Source organism: Neovison vison, chromosome 6 (genome assembly GCF_020171115.1).
Source record: "Neovison vison isolate M4711 chromosome 6, ASM_NN_V1, whole genome shotgun sequence".
Taxonomy (NCBI): Eukaryota; Metazoa; Chordata; class Mammalia; order Carnivora; family Mustelidae; genus Neogale; species Neogale vison.
This window is the reverse complement of record NC_058096.1, coordinates 165,273,799-165,284,152: the sequence shown is the minus strand read 5'-3', so window position 1 is coordinate 165,284,152 and position 10,354 is coordinate 165,273,799. Positions and strand designations below refer to the sequence as shown.

Here is a 10,354-nt window from a genome sequence, read left to right as displayed (position 1 = left end):
TTCACCATGGCTCCCTTATCTGGGCACACATGTCCCTGGAAGGTGGGGCCACCAGCCTGGCTAGCCGCTTCCAGCTCCCTTGCCTTGGGTGCCAGCCACACTGACCCTGTGGGCTCCTGGAATGGGTCTGCTCCTGCCCTGGGGCCTTGGCAGCTGGGCCTCCCTCTGTGCACAGTACCCCTACCCCCACCCAGCAGGGCTGATTTTCACTCTCTTGAGGCCCGGCTCAAAATCCACAGTTCGGTCATCTTTCCTTGACCTCTGATAACTAGGTCAATTGCACCCTCCAGACTCCCTCCTTGTCAGCATCCAGTGCAATCCTGTCTGCTCCTTATCTCTGGGATAAACAGTTTACTGGATCAGTCCAACCAGCTTCTTACTTGGGACTGAGCCCTGTGCAGGCACCATTCCACAGTGACTGAGCCTATCATTACCCTTAGAGTCAAATCAGGTGGCCTGACTGCGCTGCTCATGTGACAAGCTGTGGCACACCTGCCTTCTATAAGGGCACCAGGTGCAGGGCCAACACCCCGGTGGCTGGAAAACCACAAGCAGCAGGCAGGGGTGGCTTTGCTTCTAGCTGGTCTGTGAGGAGGTTGGTGTGCTGCCGGGCCTGGGATGACTGACTCCTGAGACCGAAGGCTTCTCCTTGGGGAGCGCTTCAGCACTAAATAAACCAGGTGTGTGTGGGTTCTGGGACTTCTGCAGGGGAGAGAGAGAGCAGCTTTTTTTCTGGTGAAAGTGGGTCCTTTCCCGCTTTGTCTTGTCCCACCCAAGGCTAATCTTGTGAATCTTCCCTCCCTTCCTCAGCATCCAGGGCACTCCCATCAGTCCCTTCTCTTCCAACACCCTCCTGCTCTGTCCCCTCTAATTGGCTCTTTATCTCTGTCATGTAAACAACCCTCCTCCTCAGTCTTTAAACAAAGTTCTTCCTCACCCTCCGCAGCGGCTCTACTACCTAACCGCCCCTGCCCCCTCCGTGTTTCTGACTTGCTCACAGTTAGAGCCCATGGTGGCTACTGCATCAGGGAGGAGAATGGTCTGGAGCCCAAGACTCTCCTATCCCAGAGCGCTACTGCCTTTCTGTCTGCCAGGGGCAGACGCCAGCCCCCAGATCTTTGCCCCGCCCACACCCTGGAGTGCCATTGTAGGGGAGGCTTCCCTTCCACACACAGCTTCCTCTTCCCAACTCCTGATGGACGGCTAAGGGAGAGAAGCAGCTTGCCCGGGTGGGGCAGGGAGTTGTCACATACTAAGTTTTGCTAAATTGCCCTGTAAAGAGATCATGTCCCTTTTGCTCCCACCAGGAAAGAATTAGACCAGTTTTCCCACCTCTTCCCCAACACTCAGTACTATCTTCTAAAGATAGTACTTTAAATCAATCTTACAAACCTTGCCCAGTCTGATGGTGAAAAATGAGAGCCTCCTCTTCTGTTTGGCTCTTCTTGATAATCCATTTCATACATTTAACTTAGAAGCAAATAGTCTTACGGAGTTTATGTGGAAAGGAATCTTCCCCATCATTCCCTTTTTCCTAGGGACAATTCCTTGCCACTCTTTTAGCTAATTATTTTGATACCTATGTCTGTATTTCCTCAGAACAAGCTAGCACTTGGATTTTCAGTTCTAGGCTGGCTAGGGGTAGCTGTTTTCTGCCTGTCGTGCCCTGCCCCCCTCATCTCCTCAATGTGTTCTCCCACGTCAGGGCTTCTCCTGATCTCACCTTCCTGAAGCATTTGCTCCAGGAATCTTCTAGACTGGCCTGGCTCCCAGCTGTCCTCCAGGGACCTCTCTGTTTTCCTGGTCGTCTTTCACAGTTGACTCCCTCATTTTGCTGTTGCCCATCCTCCAGCCACTTTCTGAGAAAGGTGGCCTTGGAGATAAAATTTGACCTCTTGTGTGTCTTGGAGTATAGTGACTGCATCCCCACCATCTACATTTTGCCTAGGTTTAAAACTCTAAGCTAGAAAAACACTTCCCTTTAGAATTTTGAAAGCACTGCTCTCTTTCCTTCCAGGCTTCAGGACCTGTATTGGAGTGTGAAGCCATTCTAGTTCCAAAACCTTTGTATTTGTTTTCTCTGGGGACTGTAGGGTTTTCTTTGTCCCCAACATCCTGAAATTCCCCGATCATTACTTGGTGTAGGTCTGTTTCCATCTATCTGCTGGATCCTTGTTGGGTCCCAGGCCTTCTAGAAAACTATCCTTCAGGTTCTGGGAAATTTTCTTGATTCATGTCTTTGATAAACTCTCTTCCAGTTTCTATTCTGCTTCTAGAATCCCTGTCATTCAGATGTTAGATCTCCAGTGACCCTTTCATTTTCTTACTTTCTCTCCCATTCTGCACTTTTATAATTTTGCTAAGTTTTCTGGGGAGACTTCTCCCACTTTATCTTCCAGCCCTTCTGCTTTTCATTTTAGCTAGCCTATTTAATTTGCAAGCTTCTTGCTCTGAGAGTTGTTTTTTTTTAATAGCATCCTGTTTATATTTTAAGAAAACAGTCTTACCTCTCTGAGGATATTACTTTTCTGAGTTTCTTTTCCCCCTCTACATTGTCTTTGATGTCTGACTCTCATGCTTTAGTTCTTAGTCTTTGAGGTAGCAGAGATATCTGACATTATAATACATAATAAATAATATCTTGTGTGTGACTGGCTTTTCTCTGAAGCCTAGTGAAACTTGGTTGCTGGCTTATAGTTAGGAGTGGGCACCAGAGAGTGGGCCAGAAGTCCTGAGACTGTGAGTTGGCTTCAGGTGATGGCTGGACCTTGTCTTTGAGGGACAACTAGCATTACTACCTTTGGATTTTTCCTTTTGGCCTGGGCATGGTTTCCAGAGAAGGCGCTTCCATTCTTCTGCCCCAAGGGGAAAGGGTTGCATGCAGGGAACTGAAAGAAGGTGAGAATTGGAGTCTGGGAAGAATGCAAACATCTGTTTACTACCCAACTCTGCTTCCTTTTCAGTGCAGAGAAGAAAATCCAGTCTCCTCTGCTTGCGGAGGGAGAGGTATCTCTGTTCCAACTACCTGCCAGAGAGAGTCTTCAAAGACGTAACTGATCTTCTGCTTTAGCCCCTACCTTATTCCACTTCCACACCACTTCCAACTTCACCCGATGCCAGAAACTTGAGATCCTCTCTGAGGCTCTCCAGTGGCCTTGTGGCTTAGGACTCAGCTCCTTGTCTTCCTCCGCCACTTGAGGTTCAGAGACCGCGTGGCCTCCTGCTTTCTCACTTCCCACCCCTCGTTCCTGTCTCCTCTCTTGTGGTTGTTGTTCTTGCAGACGGATGCCTTTCTGAGACCCTTTATCCTTGTCTAAGCGGGGATGGGGAGAGAGCACTAGCAAATATGTGCTTTCAACCTGCTGCTCAGCCCATTCCTTTCAGTTGCATTTACTTCAACACGTTTTCAGAAGCTGTTGACCTCTCCTCTCCTATCCCACCTCTATGACGTTTTTTCCTTTGAATTACAGTGGCATTAACTATCGTCACCATGCTGTATAGTTCATCCCTAAGACTTACTAATTTTATAACTGGAAATGTGTACCTTTTGGCCCCCTTCCTCCATTTTACAACCCCACCCCCCACTCTGTCTCTGGCATCCACCAGTCTGTTCCCTGTTTCTGTGAGCTTGGCTTTGTTTGGTGTGGTTTTTAGATTCTGCACAGAAGTGAGATCATACAGTATTTTTTCTTTCTCGGGCTTTTTTCACTTAGCATCATGACCTCAAAATCCATCCATGTTATTGCAAATGGCAAGATTTTATTCTTTTTTTTTTTAAGATTTTATTCTTTTTTATGGCTGAATAAGGTTCCTGTGTGTGTGTGTGTGTGTGTACACATGCCACATCTTTATCCATTCATCCATCAGTGGCTTCTTCCATATCTTGACTATTGTAAACAACATGGCGGTGAACATGATAGTACAGATGTCATTTTGAGTCAATTTCTTTGTTTCCCTTGGATTAACCCCCAGAAGTGGAATTGCTGGATCATACGGCAATTAAGTCTATTATCCGCTTGGAGTTAATTTTTGTGTGTGATGTAAGATAGTAGTTTAGTTTCATTCTTTTGTATGTGGCTGTCCTGTTTTCCCAGTACTATTTATTGAAGAGACTGTCCCTACTCCCATTGTACGTTCTTGACCACGTTGTAAATTAATTGACTATCAGTGCATGGGCTTATTCCTAGGCTCTCTATTCCATGGATCTATGTGTCTGTTTTTATTCCAATACTGTACTATTTTGATTACTGTAGCTTGATAATACAGTTTGAAATCAGGGAGTGTGATGCCTCCAGCTTTGTTCTTTCTCAAATTTGCTTTGTCTATTTGGCTTTTTTGTGTTTCCATGAAAATTTAGGATTTTTTATTCTCTGAAAAATGCCATTGGAATTTTTCTAGGGTTTGCATTAAATTTGCAGATTGTGGTAGGTAGTATGGACATTTTAAGAATATCTATTTTCCAATACACAAGCACTTTTTTCAACCCACAAATGGCTTTTGTTTTGGGTTTTCCCGCATTTCTCAATGAACTTGAATCTTCTTATTCAATAGTGAGAACTTCTATTCCCCACCCCCCATCACCAGGCATCATTTCTATCTGCCCCCATTTTACTTGACAGGGAGAATTTTTCTTGGGTGGTCCAAGCTTCCCCATCCTCTGTGCAGTAGGGCTGAATCCAGGCCAGGTGGGCACTGAGGCCTATAGGTACAAAGCATGGTGTGGGTTTATCTGGTCCATTTCCTGCTGGGCCCCTCTGCTCTCATCGCCAGGCTTTATTGCCTCTGGTGTCCATGGACACGTCTATTTAAACACCTGCATTGTCACCTGGCTCCTGTTCATAGTTTAATTCTGTTCTACATCCCAGCCTCACGTCTTCAGGTGTGCATGTTGAATCCCAGCACATCTCCGCTGCCTAGAGGGCAGCCGATTGCTCCCTCTGCTGGGCCCTGTGTCTGCACCCCTCCCATGACTGCCTTCATGTCCTTCCTGCTCTACCAGGGCGGGGGGGGGTGGGGGGGGCGGAGGTTACCACAGCTGTCCTCTTCCCTCCAGTTTGTCCTGCTGGCTGGTCCCTCAGAATGTGTCCTGGGGAGAAGGGAACAGTATAGAACACCCTGTTTCTTTATCCTCTGACTTTTCCTTACTGTAGCCCTTGAAATTTATTCTGAGGAAGGTAGGAGTGGGGCAAAGTGTGTCAGTCATCTATTGCAAAATAATGATGTGGGACAAGAACAACACAGCTCCTCCTGTGTAGCACACAGCAAATGTCTCCTAGCTTACAAACCAACCAGGTTCTGCTCACCTCTGCTCTGCTCCCAGCTGGGGTCCGGCAGGCCCTGCCGCTCAGGTAGCCCAGTTCTTCCCAGTGGTTAGTGTGCGTGAGAATCAGCTGAGAGTGTACTCAGCCCCAGATCCCAGGCTACGTCACCCAAGATTCAGTGGGACTGAATCCACCTCTCCTGGGCTCACACACATCTGCAGGTCCATGGGCTCATGGCTGACCCATAACCAGTGGGGTGTCTTAGCTCTATGCTCATTCTTTTACCCTCCCTCAGCATGTTCTCAGGGCAATCACAGAGGCTCTGCCCAGACTGAAAGAACCCATCTGAATCCTCTGATCACATTATACTTGCCTGTGTCCCTTGATCCTGGAGCCTGAGTGGGTCACCTGGGGTGGGGCTACAGGGAGAGGGAAGAACTGAGGTCTTGAATGCAATCAGCTGCCCTGGGAAATGTGGAAGAAAGTTAACTGACTCACACAGAACTGGCTGTCCTTCCCAGGTTCATTGTCTTCCCCTGGAGCTTGGTACCCAGGCTCCATCCCGGACTCTTTTTCAACACCTGCTTGCTAAGGACTCCAGTGTGGACTCCTAAACATAGCTGAAGCCCCCTGACTTTTCTCCCTGCCCACAGCTTTCCCCTAGTTTTAAGGGGTGTTGCCTTTCCCCTAAGTTGCTGCTATGACCCCTTCTTTTCTTCATCCCTCTGGGCCAAAGCTCTTCCAGGCTGGTCTCTACCTACAGGGGTGCATTTCTGAACTATGGCCCTGACCTTGGCACACGTCTGCTTATCACTTACTGACTTGATGAGGAAGGCTCAGGGGTGGGGGGCGCCTGGTCAGGGAGGGGTGGGTGTTGAGAAAGTGGAAGGGTACTTTCTCCCTTTCCAAGGAGAACCCCTTATTCTTCCCATTTCCATTATGTTCCTGACTGTTGTGAGGCTGGGGTGGGGGGTAGGGAGAATTTGGAGTTCGTCTCCTTTTTTCTTCCTTATACCCACCCAGGTCCCTCTGGAGCCTGGCCCTTAATCCTCTCAGGTTCTTGTTTTCTACACTGGGGTGGAGGCAGGGAGTTCATAAGGGTAGGAAAGAACAACTTACCTCAAAGAAATACTACATACTCCCCTAGCCCTAACTCTATCCGATACTTGTTTGTGTGGTTGGCCCTCTCCTGACGCCCCTGGTCCCTCCCCAGGCTTGCCACACACCCCTCCCTGCTCCTCTTCTTTCTCCTCCAGCCTCTGTCCACCCCACAAGAGGGGAGCCAGGACGGCAAGCCAGCCCCATGTAACTGGGCTTGCAGAGGAACAGAAAGTGTCCCGTCCACAATGGGGCAGCCGCTCAGGAACAAGCTATGCAGAAACACGTGCCCTAGCCTCCCAGCCCCCAGAGGAAATCCACGTGCCTCCAGCTGCCTCCAGGGCAGACGGAAAGCTTCCGTGCCTATGTGACACCAGCACACAAACCCCCTGTCCATCCCTCCATCAGGTACCCAGCCCCCTTGGAGTTACACATGGGCACCCCTGGGCAGTCCTGTCTGGATGGGGCTTCCCCCTCCAGCTGCCCTAGTGCCTTCAGTCTGGCCTTGGAACTTCTCCAGCTTTGATCTAGCACCTGGACACCATGACCTCCAGTGTATTTCCTTACCCCATGGGACCCCCTTCCCCCATACTGCTCAGAACCTCCAGCTTGGAGCGGGGATGTCTCTGGCCACTGTCCCCAGGTGGAATGGCAGATTCCCACAGGCTCCGCCTCCCTGGCTGCAGTCGGGGGACTGTCCAGAGGGACTCCTCTCTTGGAGAGGTGCCAAGCCCTTCCATCAGAAGGGGCCTCCAGGTTCAACGTTTGTGTACCTGCACCTCCCTTCAACCCAGAACCCTGCCCTCTGCCCCCTGCCCCCACTGCAGACCCTCAGCCTGATCCCTTCTGTCCTCGATCCCTTCGGCCACCCTGCAGGGCCTGCCACCACCTCTTTCAGGTCTAATCAGTCAATCCTCCTGTTGCCAGCCCCAACCATAGGAGAGGTATTACATGAGGCCGAATGATCCGTGGGTCTGCCCAGACTCTTAGGTCTGACTTCTAACATTCTGAAGCATCTCAGACATAAGCTGCTCACTGTTCTTTAGCACAGCACACTCTTTTTGGCCAGGTAAGACCCCTCCACTTGTTATCTCTTTTCGCTTTTATTTTCTTTCTCCGTTGCCCTTCAACCCTGCTATCTGCACCCTTTCCTCTCCCCTGCCTTTGTCATGAGCCAACACCATAGTCTATTTGAAGCAGTTCCTCCAATATGCACGCATGTAGCCTTGTAAAGTAAGTCTTGTTTGCTTGTGTTTAGAAGTTACACAAATGACCTATTATATTAACTCAAGTTTCTTTGCTCTTTAACAGGCCACACAATGTTTAGAATCCACTCACCGAGCTGTGTATACATTTAGTTCATGGCTCAAAATTGCTCTGCTGAAGGTCCTAGTAGGGCCCTCCACCCTTGGATGAAAAAAATGACCTGGGAAGATGGGAGTTACTGATTGGAAAAGGAAATACTCTCCATTTATTGAGCAATGGGCGTACTTAGAGAAATGACTAGATCTGGGTTGGGCCGTGGGAATGGATGATTGGGGTAAGGAAGAGATGACTGGCACTGAGAAGGACACAGAACAGAGAGCTGGCTGGAAGGTCCATCCGTGGAATTGTGGGAATTACAAAGAAATAGGGCAGGAAAAGTGGGGAGGAAAGCTGCTAGGTCCCCTGCTGAATCCTAAGACAAAAGGAGAGAGGACCGTGGCCAGACGGAGTACCAGCCACGTAGTCTTATGTGACCCTCAAAGGACAGTGGTGTGGAATGAGCCATGAGGAGAAGAGGCACCTGATGGCACACGAAGGAAGATGCTGGAAAGAACTTCAGGGGAACAGTGCCCCCAGGAGAGCCAGGTGTCCTTTCCAGTGGTGTGGGATGTTGCATGGAGTCTCAGAAATATTCTGGGGCTTTTCTGATGTGTTGGAATAGTGTTACTGACTTCTCATGAGTGGACTGCAGAAGCTAAGTGATTTGCACTGTGCAGGTGTCCCTCCCATCGGACTGCCCTTGATTTCCCTGTCCTTCACTTGTCCCCCTGGAAGAGGTGAGAAACCAAGGATAGTTATTGAAGCCTAGAAATGAACTCATTTTTCTGAGACGCAAAGCATGTTTGCATCATTTTAATGTGTACTCCACACTAGTGACTGTGACCTCCCCTCTCATTTTCCTGTCTTTCTTTAAATGGAAATGGCTCTGATATTATTTCTCGAATCCTGACTTCTTGATCATAGTTCGACATCTGATGCCATCACATCTTCTGGGAAGGCGTTCCCAAGTATCGACATGGTGAGAGACAGATTATTTCTCCTTCATTTACAAATGTATTGACCTTTTAAAATATGTGTAACTTATAATCTTTAATTTTTTTTTAATCGTGAAATTATAGGTTTCCAGGAAGTTGCAAAGGCTGTACAGGGAGGTCCATGCACCGTTCACCCATTTTCCCCTATGGCTGCACCTTGCCTTACCCCAGAGCAACAGTAAATGGGCGACTGAGATTGGGGACATGTGGATATAGTTCCATGTGAGCGTGTCACACATGTGGCTTTCTGAAACCACCACCTCAATCAAGACACAGAACTACTGTCATGACAAAGATCACTCTTGTCCTAACTCTTCACCCCCGCACCATACAAAACACATTTTGCATCTCTGTCCTCACCCTTCCCTGCCCACCCCTGCACCACCATCCCTGACTCCTGGCAACTGTGAGTAGATTCTCTGTCTCTATACTTCCGGCATGTCAAGAATGTTGTATAAATAGAATCATACCATATGTGAAGCTATTAGCATTTAATGTAATTATTGCTATGTTAGAGCTTAAATCTGCAATTTCGTTTTCAGTTTACTACTTGTTCCCTCTGTTTTTCATTTCTGTTTTCTTTTACCTGCCTTCCCAAGGGTTGCTTGAACATTTATCTGTAGTGTTTTTGGTTGTATCTCTCTCTCCCTCTCTCTTTCTGAGAGAAAACACATACAATCAAAAACACTACAGATAAGAGAGAAAACTGCCAGAAAGAGAGAGAGAGAGAGAAGAGAGAGAGAACACTTGCCAGTGGGGGCTGAGGGGAGGGGAAGAGGGAAAGAGAGAGACTGTCATGCAGACTCCATGCCCCGCGAGGAGCCCAAACGGGGCTCAATCTCACAATCCTGAGATCATGACCTGAGCTGAAATCAAGAGTCAGACACTTAACTGACTGAGCCACCCAGGCATCCCTAAGTGTATCTCTCTATTAGACTTTTTTTTTTTGTAAGATTTTATTTATTATTTTTTTATTTGACAGAGAGAGAGATCACAAGTAGGCAGAGAGGCAGGCAGAGAGAGAGAGAGCAGGGAAGCAGGCTCCCTGCTGAGCAGAGAACCGGATGTGGGGCTCGATCCCAGGACCCTGAGATCATGACCTGAGCTGAAGGCAGAGGCTTTAACCCACTGAGCCACCCAGGCGCCCCTCTATATAGACTTCTAATGAAATACACATCATTTGAATTGTTTTCCTCTTACAGAGTAGATGTCTTTTCTCTTTCACTGCCTTCAAGACTTTTTTTTTTATCTTTGTTTTTCAGTAGTTGGACTATGACGTATCTTGGTATGGATTTTTTTTGAACTTACTTCATTTGGGATCACTCAGTTTCTTGAATCTGTAGGTTTCTGTCTTCTGCCAAATTTGGGGAATTTCCTGCTATTATCTTGTTGACTCCTTTTTAAGCTCTACCCTCTCTCTCCTCTCCTGGGCCTTCAGTGACCTAAATGTTAGATCTTTTGTTATAGACCCACCTGTCCCTAAGATTCTGCACATTTTTCTTCCCTCACTGTTCAGACCAGATCATTTTTACTGTTCTGTCTTGGGGTTTATTAACTCTTTCCTCTGTTCTCTCCATTCTAATTTGAGCCCATCCACCGAGGTTTCTTTTTTAAAATTTCAGTTATTTTTGAGTTCCAAAATTCCCATTTGGTTCTTTTTTATATCTTCTATTTCTTTGCTGATACTTTTCTATT

The 10,354-nt window shown here is 47.8% G+C and overlaps 1 long non-coding RNA gene across 1 annotated transcript; it reads left to right on the top strand.

Moving 5' to 3' along the window:
• Positions 1 to 544: 544 nt before the first annotated feature.
• On the top strand, positions 545 to 9,205 carry LOC122909133. Its single transcript, XR_006385089.1, has 3 exons — positions 545 to 680; positions 7,671 to 8,643; positions 8,744 to 9,205. It is a non-coding gene; the product is annotated as an uncharacterized LOC122909133 (long non-coding RNA).
• The last annotated feature ends 1,149 nt before the right edge of the window (positions 9,206 to 10,354 follow it).